The following is an 18,672-nucleotide window of genomic DNA, read 5'->3' as shown; positions in this document are numbered from 1 at the left end:
TTAACTCTTTTGGAACAAAGACTACAAGATATGTATGTGAATTGAATTGGTCCTAAACTTGATTTTATTTTGGTCATTTTGCCTTCAACTCATTCTCCTACTGGTCGCATCACGCAAAGGGAAGATACTATTATGGAATGGATTTTCTAGCTCATAAACAAAGTAAAAAGTTGAAGGCATATATAGAAAAGATTTCTGAATTAATTATAAAAAGTAAAATAAGGGCTCTCTGCTCCTCCCTGTTCCAGAGACAGCTGTATTTTCTTGTGCAGTGCCAGCCTCGTCCCATAGACAAAATGGTGAAGGTCAGTGTGAACAGATTTGGCCGTATTGGGCGCCTGGTCACCAGGGCTGCCATCTGCTCTCCACATGGCAAAGTGGAGATTGTTGCCATCAGCGACCCCTTCATTGACCTCAACTACATGGTCTACATGTTCCAGTATGACTCCACCCATGGCAAATTCAAGGGCACAGTCAAGGCCGAGAATGGGAATCTTGTCATCAATGGGAAGCCCGTCACCATCTTCCAGGAGTGAGACCCTGCTAACATCAAATGGGGCGATGCCAGTGCTGAGTATGTTGTGGAGTCTACTGGTGTCTTCACCACCATGGAGAAGGCCGGGGCCCACTTGAAGGGTGGAGCCAAAAGGGTTATCATCTCTGCCCCTTCTGCCAATGCCCCCATGTTTGTGATGGGTGTGAACCACTAGAAATATGACAATTCACTCAAGATTGTCAGCAATGCATCCTGCACCACCAACTGCTTAGCCCCCCTGGCCAAGGTCATCCATGACAACTTTGGCATTGTGGAAGGGCTCATGACCATGGTCCATGCCATCACTGCCACTCAGAAGACTGTGGATGGCCCCTCTGGAAAGCTGTGGCGTGATGGTCGTGGGGCTGCCCAGAACATCATCCCTGCATCCACTGGTGCTGCCAAGGCTGTGGGCAAGGTCATCCCAGAGCTGAACGGGAAGCTCACTGGCGTGGCCTTCTGTGCTCCTACCCCCAATGTGTCTGTTGTGGATCTGATGTGCTGTCTGGAGAAACCTGCCAAGTAGGATGACATCAAGAAGGTGGTGAAGCAGGCATCTGAGGGCCCACTGAAGGGCATCTTGGGCTACACTGAGAACCAGGTTGTCTCCTGTGACTTCAACAGCAAATCCCACTCTTCTACCTTCGAAGCCGGGGCTGGCATTGCTCTCAATGACAACTTTGTCAAGCTCATTTCCTGGTATGACAATGAATATGGCTACAGCAACAAGGTGGTGGACCTCATGGCCTACATGGCCTCCAAAGAGTAAGAAACCCTGGACCACCCACTCCAGCAAGGACACTGAGAGCAAGAGAGAGGCCCTCAGTTGCTGAGGAGTCCCTGTCCCAACTTGGCCCCCAACACTGAACATCTCCCTCACAATTTCCACCCCAGACGCCCATAATAACAGGAGGTACCTAGGGAGCCCTCCCTACTCTCTTGAATACCATCAATAAAGTTCGCTGCACCCCCCCCCCCCAAAAAAAGTAGAATAAGACTATATCAATTGTCAGGAATGGATCTGGCTGGGAAGGTGTGATGAGATGGATGCATGGTACCTGAACACAGGTAACCAGCCATGAGGTAGAATATAGGCTAGAATAAATGGGATATTTTAAGTTGTATCTAGTCAGAGAAGGTATTTGTAAATATATTTTGAGTCTGATTCTTATTTCTGAGGAAGAACCAGGGCCTAACTTCAACATAGGATGGTATTCACCCTGTACCCCGCTTGTTCTGACACTCAGTGGGCATCTACTGCTGGCAACCTCTTCACACTAAAGAAAGAGTCCTTTATTTAAAAGGAAATAGAACAAACATATTTTTCTGGAATATATGGAAATAGCCTCATTTTATCCATTATTAATGAAATGGTAAAGGAAATTATAGGATATTCTTTCAAGAATGTTAGGAACTCATTTTATTTTTATTTTAAAGTTTTAGTTTTTTCAATACACACACACACACACACACACACACACACACACACACACACACACACGAGTATTGTATTTACATCATTATATCCCCCTCTCTCCCACCTTTAATTCCTCCCATGTTCCCCCAAAACTCCTTTTCAAATTCATGAACTTTTAAAAAAATTCTACTCTCATAAAATAAATATATCCTGACTGCAGTTTCCCTTCCTTTCCCTCTTCCTAGTCTACCCCTGACCTTTCCCCCAGATCCACTTTTCCTCCATTTTGCTTCAGAAAAGATCAGGTCTCCCAGGAATATCAACCAAACTTGGCTTAACAAGAGGCAACAAGACTAGGCACAAATCCTCATATCAAAGCTGGATGAGGCAACCCAATAGGAGATAAAGGGCCCCAAGAGCAGATGAGTCAGAGACACCTCCACTCCCACTGTTGGGAGGCCCATAAAACACCAAGGTAAACAACCATAACATATTTGCAGAGGGCTCTGTGCAGACCCATGCAGGCTTCATGATTGCCTCTTCAGTCTCTGTGATTCCCACCGTGAGCCCTACTTAGTAGATTTTGTAGGCCATGCTTTCTTTGACCCCCCTGGCTTGGGCAATTCTTCCTCTCTCTTTTCTGTGGGGTTTCCCCTAGGTTTGAGGAGGAGGTACCTGATGGAGACCTCCAATTTGGACTTTTTCCCTGCCAATTGTTTGGCTCTTGGTCTCTTCGCTTGCTTCCATCAGCTGATGCTGGAAGACTCTCTTATGGTGATTGAGCTAGGCACCAATCCATGAGAATAGCAAACTATCCTTAGGAGTCATTTTATAGCCTCCAAACGATGACACCATTGCATACACTAGCAAGCGTTTGTTGCAAGGACCGTGATATAGCTGTCTCTTGTGAGACTAGGCCGGGGCCTAGCAAACACAGAAGTGGATGCTCACAGTCAACTATTGGATGGATCACAGGGCCCCCAATGTGAAAGAGTCAGAGGCACCTCCACTCCCACTGTTGGGAGGCCCATAAAACACCAAGGTAAACAACCATAACATATTTGCAGAGGGCTCCGTGCAGACCCATGCAGGAGACCTCCAATTTGGTCTTTGGGCTGTTTATCCTTTAGTTATTGGCCATCCAGGTAGTGTTGGGCATCCAGGTAGGTCCACTTCCATGGAGTGGGCCTGAAATTTGACCACTCATTGGTTGGCCACTCCTATAAGTTCTGTGCCTCCATTGCCCCTGCACATCTTGCAGGCTGGATAGATTTTAGATGGAAGGTTTTGTGGCTGGATTGATGTCCCAGTTCCATCACTGGAAGTTTCCTGGTTACAGAAGATGACTAGTTTAGACTCCATATCCTCCATTACTAGGAGTCCTCACATGGGTACTTTCATAGAATTCTGAGAGTTTCTCCTGGTCTCCTAGGTTCCCATATTGCCCACTCTTTTTTTCTTACTGCTACATACATGTATGTATTCATTCACAGATACAGGCACACAAACACATACAACCTACTGATCCCATTTAGTGATGCTCCTATGTGTATGTGTGTATGGCTGGCACTTATGATTCAATAACCTTTCAAGGGGCTCAACCATGGGAAAGATGGATTCTCCCACTCTCAGTAGCCATTATATTGCCTGTAGCTCTTCACCTCGTCTGGGACCTTGTTAAACTCCCCCATCCATATTGCCATGTCAACTGATGTTGTCATTATGCAGATCTTGTTTAGTCAACCATATTGTTTGAGAATTCATGGTACAGTTTCTCTGTCATGTCTAGAAGAGTAAGTAATAGGCACCCTGATCTTCTCGCTCTTAAAATCTGTTTCTCTAAAGTTTCCCGAGTCTGCATTTTGACTAATTGTGGCTTTCTGTAATAGCATCTATCTGCTGCAAAAAGGTTCTTCTTTGATATAGGCTGAGATAGACACTTATCTGTAGGTATAAGAATAAGTTTTTAGAATTCAGCTAGAAATCAAAATGGCTTAGAAAAACGGTAGGAGTACACTTTCCTCTAGGGTCTGTGACATTTCTAACCAAGAGTAATTGGTTAGTTTTGTAATACCAAGCATGACTTCCCTCCTGTTGAGTATGCGTTAAGTCCAATCAGTTATCTGTTGGTTACTCCCAAGATAAAAGTGCCACTCCTGCACCACTGGGGACTCTTTTGCCTGGCTAGTCACTGTTGTGCTTCACTGGCCTTACATCTGGGTAGGACTATTGATTGCCTTTCTCCCTTGGCAGCTTGCATAGTGTCTTTGGATACTGTGAGAGATGGCCCTCAGTTAGGAGGCTTGGGAAGCCGTTTGAAATGGCTGTTTACAAAGAGTTTGTAATGGTATGGGAATTATATGTCATTATAAAACAATCTCAAGGGAAAAGAAGTATCCACAAATTGTACATATAGCTTCAACTCAGCCATATTGAAACTTCCTTAATATTTCACTCTGAAAAATAAAAAAACAATGGGAGGATATTTTCAAAATAGTCACAGTGGCTATCTTTAGTTTTTGTTTTCTAGAGCTTACCAGTGTTCCCTTTATGAGAGTGTATCTCTTTTTAATGAAAACCCCAACTACACCAAAACCAAAACTAAAACTAAAACAAACAAGCAAAAACCATTTACAATGGTAAGAGTTACTCATTATGCACCAGTTTAAACCATGTTTGAATTTCGTAGATTCATGAGGCTGCAGAGTGTTAATGGTGCAGGGATCTTAAATATTTTTTGGGGGGGGATGGGGAGCAGATTACATATCCTTTTGTAAATCTTCTAGAAACAATGACTTCTGAGAGAACATATCAATATAAACATGCTGTCACTGAAGTGTCTTCTAGTTTTAAGTTACAATACACTGTCCTAAAAAGTAGGTTAAGCAGGGCTGGTGAGATGGCTCAAAGGGTAAAAGCACCGACTGCTCTTCCAAAGGTCATGAGTTCAAATCCCAGCAACCATATGGTGGCTCACAACCACCCGTAACAAGATCTGACGCCCTCTTCTGGTGTGTCTGAAGACAGCCACAGTGTATTTACATATAATAAATAAATAAATCTTTTTAAAAAAGCTTCAAAAAAAAGTAGGTTAAGCAGTGAAATCTAATCATTGTTTTAGATTTATGTTTTAATGTGTATGAGCATGGGAATGTAGGTGCCTGTGAAGGCCAGAAGTGTTGGAGTGCCCTGGAATCAGAGCTATTGGCAGTGTGAGCTGCCCAATTTACACGGTAGTAACAGAGCTTGTGTCCTCCACAAAAGCAGTAGATGCTTAACTGCTGAGCCATCTCTCCAGCCCTCCCCCATGATTGTGTAATAGACTTATTGCTAAGCCATTGCTCCAGTCTCTGTCCCATTGCTATGTAGTTGATTTACGGAATGAAAAACTTCAGGAGCATAGATGCTAGGCTATCAGGTAATGCTTGATGCAGCACTTGAACAGCTCCACAATGCTCTTATTTCCTCTGTCTCTCTTTTGTGCCTCCTGCATTGTTAGCTCCATTCCAAGCTTGGCTCTCTGGTGAATTCCAAGAAGAGTGGTAGAGGCTTTGAACATCCAAGTCCAACATGAAAGGCTGCCTGTTTCAGCATTCTTAGAAGATTTGGTTTGATTACAAGGTTTAGAGATATGGTCATCCTTGTGCTACAACTTTTCCCAGGAAAAAGCACTTCAGCTAGATCCCTTACTCTGCCTTAAAATTAACATGGAGTCTGTGTCTCTGAGACCATATTATTTCCTAACAGAAACTGAGGCTAGTAGGACTGTTCCAGTACACGTAGCATTTTGGATAGAACTTAGCTGTTTTGGGCATTTGATAGCATCTCACTATGTTGCTTAGGCTGGCTTGAAACTCATGATTTTCCTGGCACAGCCTCCCTAGTGCTGAGTTTCCAGGCTTGAGCCACCACAGCCAGCTCATTTAGTCTTATTCTTTTTTTTTTTTGACTTTTTTTTTATTATTACGTATTTTCCTCAATTACATTTCCAATGCTATCCCAAAAGCCCCCCACGCCCACCCCCCCAACTCCCCTACCCACCCATTCCCATTTTTTGGCCCTGGCGTTCCCCTGTACTGGGGCATATAAAGTTTGCCTGTCCAATGGGCATCTTTTTCCAGTGATGGCCGACTAGGCCATCTTTTGATACATATGCAGCTAGAGTCAAGAGCTCCGGGGTACTGGTTAGTTCATAATGTTGCACCTACAGGGTTGCAGATCTCTTTAGCTCCTTGGATACTTTCTCTAGCTCCTCCATTGGGGGCCCTGTGATCCATCCAATAGTTGACTGTGAGCATCCACTTCTGTGTTTGCTAGGCCCCGGCCTAGTCTCACAAGAGACAGCTATATCACGGTCCTTGCAACAAATGCTTGCTAGTGTATGCAATGGTGTCATCGTTTGGAGGCTAATTTTGGGATGGATCCCTGGATATGGCAACTCCCTGATACCCACCAATGCACTGCATGGTAAGAGTACTAAGTCTGATCTAATCTTCTCTGCTTAGTAATGAGGATTCAGAAGCTCAGGAGAGGTCAGATGCCCAGGGCTTCCCCATCCTGTCAGCCTGCTGCACTTCTGGACCCCACACTCCTTCTACCTCCACATACAGTAAGTTAGAGATGACTAATAATATGTAGGATACTGAACAGTGTCTTACACTGGGGTCCCCAGGAGATCCAGAATGGATGCATTTTGATGAAGAGACAGGGAAGACCTTGTATGAAGGGATGGAGGGCACAGCATAGATCTGGCTGTTTCAAGCTATAGCTGGGGACTTCCCGTGTGAGAGAACATGAGAGGAAAGTGATAAAAATGAGGAGGGAGGGGGAGGATTCTATTACTCATGCCTCTATCTTGAAGATAATCATTGTAATTTCCCCTCTTAAAAATGCTGTTTGTTCAGAGGCAATGGCTATATTCTAATAAGCACTTGCTTATGAAATGTGCAGTAATTGGATTGGGATATGAATTATTAAACTGTGTGTGGGTATCATTTCTTGCCAGGTGTTTAATGGCTATGTTCAAATGTGTGGGTCTTTCCTATCTGCCTTGAAGATAACAGTCCTAGGGAGAAAATTACTTAACCCTGGGTCAGGATGAGGATGGCTTTTTGAAATCATCGTGTTGAAAAGGCCCTTAGGAACATTAAAGTCCAGCTGCTTTATTATTTATTTATTTGTTTGTTTAAGTCAGGCAGGGTCTCGTGTAGCCAAGGCTGGCCTGAAGCCTGATAGGTAATCAAGGATGTCTTTGAACTTCTGCTCCTTCTGCCTCAACTTGCCAAGTGCTACATTACACGCCTGCAACCACCACACCTGGCTTATAGAGTGCTGAGGATTGAACTCAGGGCTTCATGCATACTAGACAAGCACTCCACCAACTGACCTACATTCCTATGTGCCTCACTTCAGAGATGAGACAAATCTATCATTATTGCCAGGGATCTAGAATAAGACAATAGGCCAGGCCCAGGATACGTGAACATCCTATGGAATATTTTCACTCAAACAAATCTTAGCTATGGAAGTGGCTCTCTGAAGGAAAGTTGGGGAGCATTTCCCAGAAAGGAGGGACGAGAAGCTGCATAGGGGTCAATTAAGGTATGCTCTGTAATGTGTTCTTTCTTTACTTTTTTTCCAAAAGATTTAGTTTACATGCCCAAGTGTTTGTCTACATGCATACATATATAACATGTGCATGCCTGGTGACTGTAGAGGCTGGAAGATGGTGCTGGATACCCGGGAACAGAAAGTACAGGTGGTTATGAGCTACCATGTGCTGGCAATCAGACTTGGGTTCTCTGCCAGAGCAGCGAGTGCTCTTAACCACTGAACCATTTCTCCAAACCGCCTAATTTTTTATTATTTTCTCTTTGAACCACAGCTACAATCTTGCTGTTTTTCTTCAGGGATTCCTCTTCTTCCCTTTTCAGGCCATCTCGTCTGAGGTGCCAGATCATCCTCCCTCATTCCTAGATTTCTCCTGATGTTCTTTTACACAGAGTCTTCCGGGGGCTTTCGAGGCCATCAGTGGTCCAGCCTTTAGTGTGCATCCCACCGCAGCCCGTCTCCACAGGTTCAGATCTGATTTTCAGTTACTTACTTTTCTCAGTGTCATGGTTTATATTCACTTAGAGTCTAGATCAAACTCTGTCTCTTTCCGGTTCCTTTCCAGATGTCTTCTTAGTTGAGAATTTTCCCTAGTCTGTGAATCGTGCTCTCTGTTTTCTCCATGCTATATTAGTCTGCTAGGATCGTTATGAAAAAATGCTATAGAGTTGATGGTTTAAACAATGGGAATTTGTTTTCTTGCAGTCTCAGATGCTAGAAGCTCAAGATCCAGGTGTCAGTGGAGTTTGCCTTGGCTTCCATCTTGACCTTGCAGATGCTGTCTTCTTGCTGCATCCTTGCCTGGCCTTCCCGCTGTGCATGCATTCCTGTTGCTTTCCTTACAAGGAAAGACCTATCTCCAAGGCCAGTCCTGTGGATTAGGGCCACCACATAATCTCATTTAACCCCAATCACCTCTTTGAAGATGCCGTCTCCAAATGTTTTATTCTGAGACACCTGGGAAATATGACATCCACATATGAATATTTTCTAGGGTCAGAATTCAGTTCTTAGTGGCACTGAAGCTTGTCCATTTTGTGTTGATAATATTTGCGTGCTTATGATAACTACCTTAGAAGATGGAAGTTCTTTGAAGTCAGGAGCTGCCAAAGCTCTAATTGAAAGTCTCCATTGCCCATTTTACTTAATATAATTACTTAGACTTAGTGTCTAAACCTTCTTTTTAAATCGAGAGTAGTTTTTTTCATATAATATATTCTGATTAATGTCCTTCTTTCCCCATTTCCTCCCAGATCCTCCCAACTTCCCCATCCACTCCCCAAAATAACATAAAATAAACAGAAACCAGAATAGGACCAACCAACCAGTCAAAGAAAAAGCAGAAGACACACATACAAACCCTGAGACACACAAGTTTGAAGACCCAGACATTCCATAAAAATGGAAGTGATGGTACCTTGTATTGAATGAGTAAATGGTTAGATGTAAGAATTTCTCATTTCCTAAGCACACACACACACTCTCTCTCTTTTCCTACTTCTCTCTCTACTTTTTTCTCTCTCTCTTTCTCACACACATATGTTATGTAGTAGTGTTACATTTCGCTTATGAAAAGAGAATACTGTTTTCTCTAACCCTGTCAGTTGTAGTCATGTGATCTCAACCATCACCTTTCCCCCTTGTAGTTTTTGGGTCTATCACTCTGTGTGTGGAGGTCTCTGTTCCTTAACTGTAGAATGGAGATGTTAATGACTTCTCTTTGTTTCACATAGTCACTTATGTGTGTTAGTGAAATTATTTAATACCAAATGGGACACCTACTGTGTACCAGACAATGTTCCAGATACAGGGTATCACAATGGGAGCAAGGTGAGCAAGGTTCCTGCCCTCAGGTGATTAACAAGATCATTGCTAACACAAGAGCCATCCTGGTAGAGGCTTAACTCCTAAAAAGGGTGTACAGTGACCATATTTAGCTGAGATTTGAAGAGTGGGAAAGAAATGTCTGTTGTCCCATTGTGGGGAGGGAGAATGAGGCAGAAGGAGGAGCAAAGGCCCTAGGGTTTGGAGGGTGAGAGTGAATATTGACATAAGCTGGGGCAGTACTGACATGTCACATGGGATGCCTGGCCAGCATGCACAGCTTCCTAGACATCACACGTGGACCCCTGGAGTGGGTTACGGTGTTGACTGCCTTAGTTACTTTTCTTCTTCCTGTGATAAATACTCTGATAAAAGCAACTTAAGGCAGAAAGGGTTGATTCTGGCTCATCATTCCTGGGTACTGCCTATTATGGCAGGGGAGTCAAGACGGCAGGTGCTTGAGGAAGTACATTGCATCTGCAATCAGGGAGCTGAGAAGGATGAAAGCATGCTCAGCTGTTTTTCTTCATCTTACACCCTCTGGGATCCATATCTAGGCAATGGGGTGAGGCTTCCCATCCTAGCTAACCTACCTTGATTCACCATGTTGATTTTTTTTTGTTTTTTTGTTTGTTTTTTTTTTTCTTTTTTTTTTTTGGTTTTTTGAGACAGGGCTACTCTGTGTAGCCCTGGATGTCCTGGAACTCACTCTGTAGACCAGGCTGGCCTTGAACTCAGAAATTCACCTGCCTTTGCCTCCTGAATACTGGGATTAAAGGTGTGTGCCATTATACCCAGCTTTCATGTTGGAAAAAATATTTTATTTTGAAGTGTGTATGAGTTTATTTTGAAGTATGTGTATGAGTTTAGGTGCCCTTGGAAGGTAGAGGAGTTAGAGTCTCATGGAACTGGATTTACAAGTGGTTGTGAGACACCTGATGAAGGTAGTGGGGACTGAATTCAGGTCTTCTGAAAGAGCAGTGCATTCTTTTCACCATGGATCCATCTCTAGGCTCCCAGAATAAGACTTGATTTAACTAGTGAAGCTTCTGTATATGACGCTTTGGGAATACCGAATGGGATAGCCAGTGGTAACTTATTTTGTTCATAAAAAGTTATCAATTATGAATGAGCAGGCAATCAGAGATCAAAAGACTCCTATTTCCCCAAATGAATTACTGGATTTTAGAAATGATGAAATAGAGCAAGCAGACCTCTCTAAAGGAGAGGGTGAGGGATTTGAAGCCAGATGTACAAGGCTCTGGACCAAAGAGACTTCTTGTTTTGGTTGTAGAGTCTTGGATAACTTTTGCACAAAGGGCCAGAGGGCTGGCAGTCTATGCTGGGACACTTGAGAAAGTGTACAGGTTGTGCCATAAGAATGGGCTTCTGCAGGCCAAAGAGTCTGATGCCAGACTCTCTTCTTTCTCTGCGTTGGTACTTGTTAATGTCCTCAGTGCTCTCAACTATTCTGAGATTCTTTCCAGATGAGAAAGATGCAGGAAGATTTCCTGAATATCTCAAGAGGAAACATTGTCCTTGTGCCTGTATTCTTCAATTTCTGATGTTGTTTCTCCCCAGAGATGGTGGAAACTGTTCTCTCAGTGTCTCTGCCCCTCTCTGTTTCCACCTGGTCACCTGATGTCACATCCTTCAGTAGCTATGTGTCTTCCACCACACACATTCATATCTGTAGAGACAGGGAGAAAATCTTGTGCAAGCGTATTTGTCTATTTAAAGACAGAGAATGACTCAGGACTATAACTCTTATGTGCTCAACAAGTTACTGACTAAATGCAAATTCAAGAAAGAAAAATGAATATAGATAACAAGAGAATAAAGTTTGCTTATTGAGCAAAGAGTTTCCTTTTAAAATAGGATAATAGCCTTTTCTTCTTTTGTGATTTCAAGTCAGGGTTTCTTTGTGTAGTTCTGGTTATCCTGGAACTCACTTTGTAGATTAGGCTGGCCTCAAACTCAGAGATCTGCCTGCCTTTGCCTCCCAAGTGCTGGGATCAAAGTGTGTGCTACTACCACCTGACAAAATAAAATATTAGCTTTAAAAAATTAAAAGAGTAATTTATATATAGCAAAAAATGTTAAACACTTTAGAAGGGCCTGAAATACAGAGTAGAGTCCCTTGTCACCAGATTGCCAATCTAGTTCAGTTGAGACAGAGAATTCCAGAAATTTGCTGACTGTACAAAAAAAGTCTCAATGTATATTAACTTAAAAGGATAAGTCACAAATTCTTATGTGCCTTATTTTATTGCCAAAACATTTCACTCATAGGTTGGTAGCTGAGCTACCAAACTAATGCAAAGCTCAGAAACAAAGAAAAACATCTTGGGTTTCCCCCAGAGTGTGTCCAGCTTGGCAGACATTGATGACATTTTCAGCTTTACACGGTCCAACGGCAGTGACCTTGACTGATGCAGGGTGACTGCAGTCCATCTCATGTACATATCCTCCTGGACCCAGCTGGGTTCCTCTCCTGTGTCTTCTCCTGGAGTCATGCTTGGCTTTGTTTCCAGTATTTACAGGGGCGATGGGGCAATTTTCCTTTTGTTTCTTGGCTAGGAGTTGCTTGATGTTGTGAGTCCTGTGAAATGAAACGGCAAAGGTTGGAACCAAAGGCATACACTGTGTTGATGGCGAAAGGGAGTTTCTTCTCACTTTAAAACCTAGTATGATTCAGGTACCTTCCCATGATAGAACATATAGAAGGTGTCTTTAGAATGACAAACATTCTTCACACACCCTTGCAAATTCTGGATGCTGTCCTGATACGTGAGTATCTCTGAAATGCACATTGAAGCACGGAGTGCGTCAGAAATAAAACGGACACAGCACTGCTGGGAAATGATACTTCATTATTCAAGGATCTGTCATGTTTATGTATTTATGTTATCTTTGTGGAAGGAAGTGACAAGTTAATTAATTTGTTGTCTCTCTAACCAAGCATTCCCACTGCACAAATCCTCTTGGCATGTTGAATTGTTGTCTCTTGATGCTAGTAGTGGACCAAGTCTCATACCTTCGTGACAAGTGGATTCAGTCATAGTCTATCTAAGGGCCTCATGGGAGCGAAGAGCTTTTCCTTGAGGCCCGAGGGTGCTGGTCTTGAGAGCTGCGGGTCTTTAGAGAATGGGTCTTGCCTGTTACTGCTGAACAGTGGCAATTAATGATGCCCATGTGTTTTTAGATTTTTATTTCTTTTTATTTTTGCGTGCGTGCATGCATTTGTGCGTCTGTGTCTATGTGAGTGTATGCATGCACGTGCATTTGGATGCTGCTGAAGGCCTGAAGGTAGAATCAGGTTTCCTGATGTTGGAATTACAGGTGGTTGAGGCTGCTCAGTGTGGGTGTTGGAATCTGAACAGCTGTCCTGTGGATGAGCAGCAAGCACTTTTAACTGCTGAGCCATCTTTCCAATTGCCCCGTGTTTTTTAATAAGCGTGTGAGTGACAAAGGCCCTCTAAAGGGTGGAAACCAGAGCAGGGACCCCTGCTGCCGAGGTTTGTGGGTGGGAGTGTATGTTTCTAATGACTGTGCTGCATATGGAATCACACCCATAAACTGATAATGGCTGCTGTTTTGGGTGACTAATGATTTCTTCCTATGTGTTATTGCCCTGATCCAATGGGAGTACCACCTCCAGCCCAAACCTCATGGATCCTAAACTGTAAGGCTGAGTACACTGGGGACCTCGAGAGTACCATTACAGAGAAGACACGCTAGTAAATAGTGCCAAGTAAAATTTTAATATTTTGAATGTTATCTTGTGTGTGACTCAATGACCAGTAAAAACTACGCTTTTACTTCTAGTAAGAATGTTTGTGAGAGAACCGGACAGCTTCTGGGACGGGCAGAAGCACAGAGCCGCTGAGGCAGCAGCCTTGGCGGGCCGCAGACAACCGGCCACCATCCGGACCAGAGGACAGGTGTCCGCCTGGCTTGGGAGGCGGCCTCAGCCTCAGCAGCAGCGGTCGCCATCTTGGTTCCGGGACTCAGCAGAACTAAGGAAATTAGTCTGAACAGGTTAGAGGGTGCGCCAGAGAACCGGACAGCTTCTGGGACGGGCAGAAGCACAGAGCCGCTGAGGCAGCACCCTTGGCGGGCCGCAGACAGCCGGCCACCGTCCGGACCAGAGGACAGGTGTCCGCCTGGCTCGGGAGGCGGCCTCAGCCTCAGGAGCAGCGGTCACCATCTTGGTTCCAGGACTCCCTGGAACTTAGGATTTTAGTCTGCACAGGTGAGAGTCTGCACCACAGAAGCTGACAACTTCTGGGAACTGCCAAAGCAACACAGCTTCTGAGAGAGGCCCTGTTTTGGGCCTTCTTCGACCAGGAGGAGGTCCAAAAACAAGATATCTGCGCACCTTCCCTGTAAGAGAGCTTGCCAGCAGAGAGTGCTCTGAGCACTGAAACTCAGAGGAGAGAATCTGTCTCCCAGGTCTGCTGAGAGACGGTAAGAGTATCACCAGAAGAACAATCTCTAAACAGAGTCAACTATAACTACTAACTCCAGAGATTACCAGATGGCGAAAGGTAAACGTAGGAATCCTACTAACAGGAACCAAGACCACTCACCATCATCAGAACCCAGCACTCCCACTTCGCCCAGTCCAGGGCACCCCAACACACCCGAAAACCTAGACCTAGATTTAAAAGCATATCTCATGATGATGGTAGAGGACATCAAGAAGGACTTTAATAAATCACTTAAAGAAATACAGGAGAACACTGCTAAAGAGTTACAAGTCCTTAAAGAAAAACAGGAAAACACAATCAAACAGGTAGAAGTCCTTACAGAAAAAGAGGAAAAAACATACAAACAGGTGATGGAAATGAACAAAACCATACTAGACCTAAAAAGGGAAGTAGAAACAATAAAGAAAACTCAAAGTGAGGCAACACTGGAGATAGAAACCCTAGGAAAGAAATCTGGAACCATAGATTTGAGCATCAGCAACAGAATACAAGAGATGGAAGAGAGAATCTCAGGTGCAGAAGATTCCATAGAGAACATCGGCACAACAATCAAAGAAAATGGAAAATGCAAAAAGATCCTAACTCAAAATATCCAGGAAATCCAGGACACAATGAGAAGACCAAACCTACAGATAATAGGAGTGGATGAGAATGAAGATTTTCAACTCAAAGGACCAGCAAACATCTTCAACAAAATCATTGAAGAAAACTTCCCAAATATAAAGAAAGAGATACCTATGAACATACAAGAAGCCTACAGAACTCCAAATAGACTGGACCAGAAAAGAAATTCCTCCCGACACATAATAATCAGAACAACAAATGCACTAAATAAAGATAGAATACTAAAAGCGGTAAGGGAAAAAGGTAAAGTAACATACAAAGGCAAGCCTATCAGAATTACACCAGATTTTTCACCAGAGACTATGAAAGCCAGAAGAGCCTGGACAGATGTTATACAGACACTAAGAGAACACAAATTCCAGCCCAGGCTACTATACCCGGCCAAACTCTCAATTACCATAGATGGAGAAACCAAAGTATTCCACGACAAAACCAAATTCACACAGTATCTCTCCACGAATCCAGCCCTTCAAAGGTTAATAACAGAAAAAAACCAATACAAGAACGGGAACAATGCCCTAGAAAAAACAAGAAGGTAATCCCTCAACAAACCTAAAAGAAGACAGCCACAAGAACAGAATGCCAACTTTAACAACAAAAATAACAGGAAGCAACAATTACTTTTCCTTAATATCTCTTAACATCAATGGTCTCAACTCCCCAATAAAAAGACATAGACTAACAAACTGGCTACACAAACAAGACCCAACATTTTGCTGTTTACAGGAGACACATCTCAGAGAAAAAGATAGACACTACCTCAGAATAAAAGGCTGGAAAACAATTTTCCAAGCAAATGGTATGAAGAAACAAGCTGGAGTAGCCATCCTAATATCTGATAAGATTGACTTCCAACCCAAAGTCATCAAAAAAGACAAGGAGGGGCACTTTGTTCTCATCAAAGGTAAAATCCTCCAAGAGGAACTCTCAATTCTGAATATCTATGCTCCAAATACAAGGGCAGCCACATTCATTAAAGAAACTTTAGTAAAGCTCAAAGCACACATTGCACCTCACACAATAATAGTGGGAGACTTCAACACACCACTTTCACCAATGGACAGATCATGGAAACAGAAACTAAACAGGGACACACTGAAACTAACAGAAGTGATGAAACAAATGGATCTGACAGATATCTACAGAACATTTTATCCTAAAACAAAAGGATATACCTTCTTCTCAGCACCTCATGGTACCTTCTCCAAAATTGACCACATAATAGGTCACAAAACAGGCCTCAACAGATTCAAAAATATTGAAATTGTCCCATGTATCCTATCAGATCACCATGCACTAAGGCTGATCTTCAATAACAAAAAAAATAACAGAAAGCCAACACTCACGTGGAAACTGAACAACACTCTTCTCAATGATACCTTGGTCAAGGAAGGAATAAAGAAAGAAATTAAAGACTTTTTAGAGTTTAATGAAAATGAAGCCACAACATACCCAAACCTTTGGGACACAATGAAAGCATTTCTAAGAGGGAAACTCATAGCTCTGAGTGCCTCCATGAAGAAACGGGAGAGAGCACATACTAGCAGCTTGACAACACATCTAAAAGCTCTAGAAAAAAAGGAAGCAAATTCACCCAAGAGGAGTAGACGGCAGGAAATAATCAAACTCAGGGGTGAAATCAACCAAGTGGAAACAAGAAGAACTATTCAAAGAATTAACCAAACGAGGAGTTGGTTCTTTGAGAAAATCAACAAGATAGATAAACCCTTAGCTAGACTCACTAGAGGGCAAAGAGACAAAATCCTAATTAACAAAATCAGAACTGAAAAGGGAGACATAACAACAGATCCTGAAGAAATCCAAAACACCATCAGATCCTTCTACAAAAGGCTATACTCAACAAAACTGGAAAACCTGGACGAAATGGACAAATTTCTGGACAGATACCAGCTACCAAAGTTGAATCAGGATCAAGTTGACCTTCTAAACAGTCCCATATCCCCTAAAGAAATAGAAGCAGTTATAAATAGTCTCCCAGCCAAAAAAAAGCCCAGGACCAGACGGGTTTAGTGCAGAGTTCTATCAGACCTTCAAAGAAGATCTAATTCCAGTTCTGCACAAACTTTTTCACAAGATAGAAGTAGAAGGTACTCTACCCAACTCATTTTATGAAGCCACTATTACTCTGATACCTAAACCACAGAAAGATCCAACAAAGATAGAGAACTTCAGACCAATTTCTCTTATGAATATTGATGCAAAAATCCTCAATAAAATTCTCGCTAACCGAATCCAAGAACACATTAAAGCAATCATCCATCCTGACCAAGTAGGTTTTATTCCAGGAATGCAGGGATGGTTTAATATACGAAAATCCATCAATGTAATCCACTATATAAACAAACTCAAAGACAAAAACCACATGATCATCTTGTTGGATGCAGAAAAAGCATTTGACAAGATCCAACACCCATTCATGATAAAAGTTCTGGAAAGATCAGGAATTCAAGGCCCATGCCTAAACATGATAAAAGCAATCTACAGCAAACCAGTAGCCAACATCAAAGTAAATGGAGAGAAGCTGGAAGCAATCCCACTAAAATCAGGGACTAGACAAGGCTGCCCACTTTCTCCCTACCTTTTCAACATAGTACTTGAAGTATTAGCCAGAGCAATTCGACAACAAAAGGAGATCAAGGGGATACAAATTGGAAAGGAGGAAGTCAAAATATCACTTTTTGCAGATGATATGATAGTATATATAAGTGACCCTAAAAATTCCACCAGAGAACTCCTAAACCTGATAAACAGCTTCAGTGAAGTAGCTGGATATAAAATTAACTCAAACAAGTCAATGGCCTTTCTCTACACAAAGAATAAACAGGCTGAGAAAGAAATTAGGGAAACAACACCCTTCTCAATAGTCACAAATAATATAAAATATCTCGGCGTGACTCTAACTAAAGAAGTGAAAGATCTGTATGATAAGAACTTCAAGTCTCTGAAGAAAGAAATTAAAGAAGATCTCAGAAGATGGAAAGATCTCCCATGCTCATGGATTGGCAGGATCAATATTGTAAAAATGGCTATCTTGCCAAAAGCAATCTACAGATTCAATGCAATCCCCATCAAAATTCCAACTCAATTCTTCAACGAATTAGAAGGAGCAATTTGCAAATTCATCTGGAATAACAAAAAACCTAGGATAGCAAAAACTCTTCTCAAGGATAAAAGAACCTCTGGTGGAATCCCCATGCCTGACCTAAAGCTTTACTACAGAGCAATTGTGGTAAAAACTGCATGGTACTGGTATAGAGACAGACAAGTAGACCAATGGAATAGAATTGAAGACCCAGAAATGAACCCACACACCTATGGTCACTTGATCTTCGACAAGGGAGCTAAAACCATCCAGTGGAAGAAAGACAGCATTTTCAACAAATGGTGCTGGCACAACTGGTTGTTATCATGTAGAAGAATGCGAATTGATCCATACTTATCTCCTTGTACTAAGGTCAAATCTAAATGGATCAAAGAACTTCACATAAAACCAGAGACACTGAAACTTATAGAGGAGAAAGTGGGGAAAAGCCCTGAAGATATGGGCACAGGGGAAAAATTCCTGAACAGAACAGCAATGGCTTGTGCTGTAAGATCGAGAATTGACAAATGGGACCTAATAAAACTCCAAAGTTTCTGCAAGGCAAAAGACACCGTCAATAAGACAAAGAGACCACCAACAGATTGGGAAAGGATCTTTACCTATCCTAAATCAGATAGGGGACTAATATCCAACATATATAAAGAACTCAAGAAGGTGGACTTCAGAAAATCAAATAACCCCATTAAAAAATGGGGCTCAGAACTGAACAAAGAATTCTCACCTGAGGAATACCGAATGGCAGAGAAGCACCTGAAAAAATGTTCAACATCCTTAATCATCAGGGAAATGCAAATCAAAACAACCCTGAGATTCCACCTCACACCAATCAGAATGGCTAAGATCAAAAACTCAGGTGACAGCAGATGCTGGCGAGGATGTGGAGAAAGAGGAACACTCCTCCATTGTTGGTGGGATTGCAGGCTTGTACAACCACTCTGGAAATCCGTCTGGCGGTTCCTCAGAAAACTGGACATAGTACTACCGGAGGATCCAGCAATACCTCTCCTGGGCATATATCCAGAAGATGCCCCAACTGGTAAGAAGG

The 18,672-nt window shown here is 42.6% G+C and overlaps 1 pseudogene; it reads left to right on the top strand.

Annotated features, from left to right (window-relative positions):
• Positions 279-1,505, top strand: Gm12182 (predicted gene 12182; annotated as a pseudogene).

The sequence above is a fragment of the Mus musculus genome, chromosome 11 (assembly GCF_000001635.26).
Source record: "Mus musculus strain C57BL/6J chromosome 11, GRCm38.p6 C57BL/6J".
Taxonomy (NCBI): Eukaryota; Metazoa; Chordata; class Mammalia; order Rodentia; family Muridae; genus Mus; species Mus musculus.
Note: the sequence above shows the minus strand (reverse complement) of the source record. Positions and strands in the feature narration are given on the sequence as shown.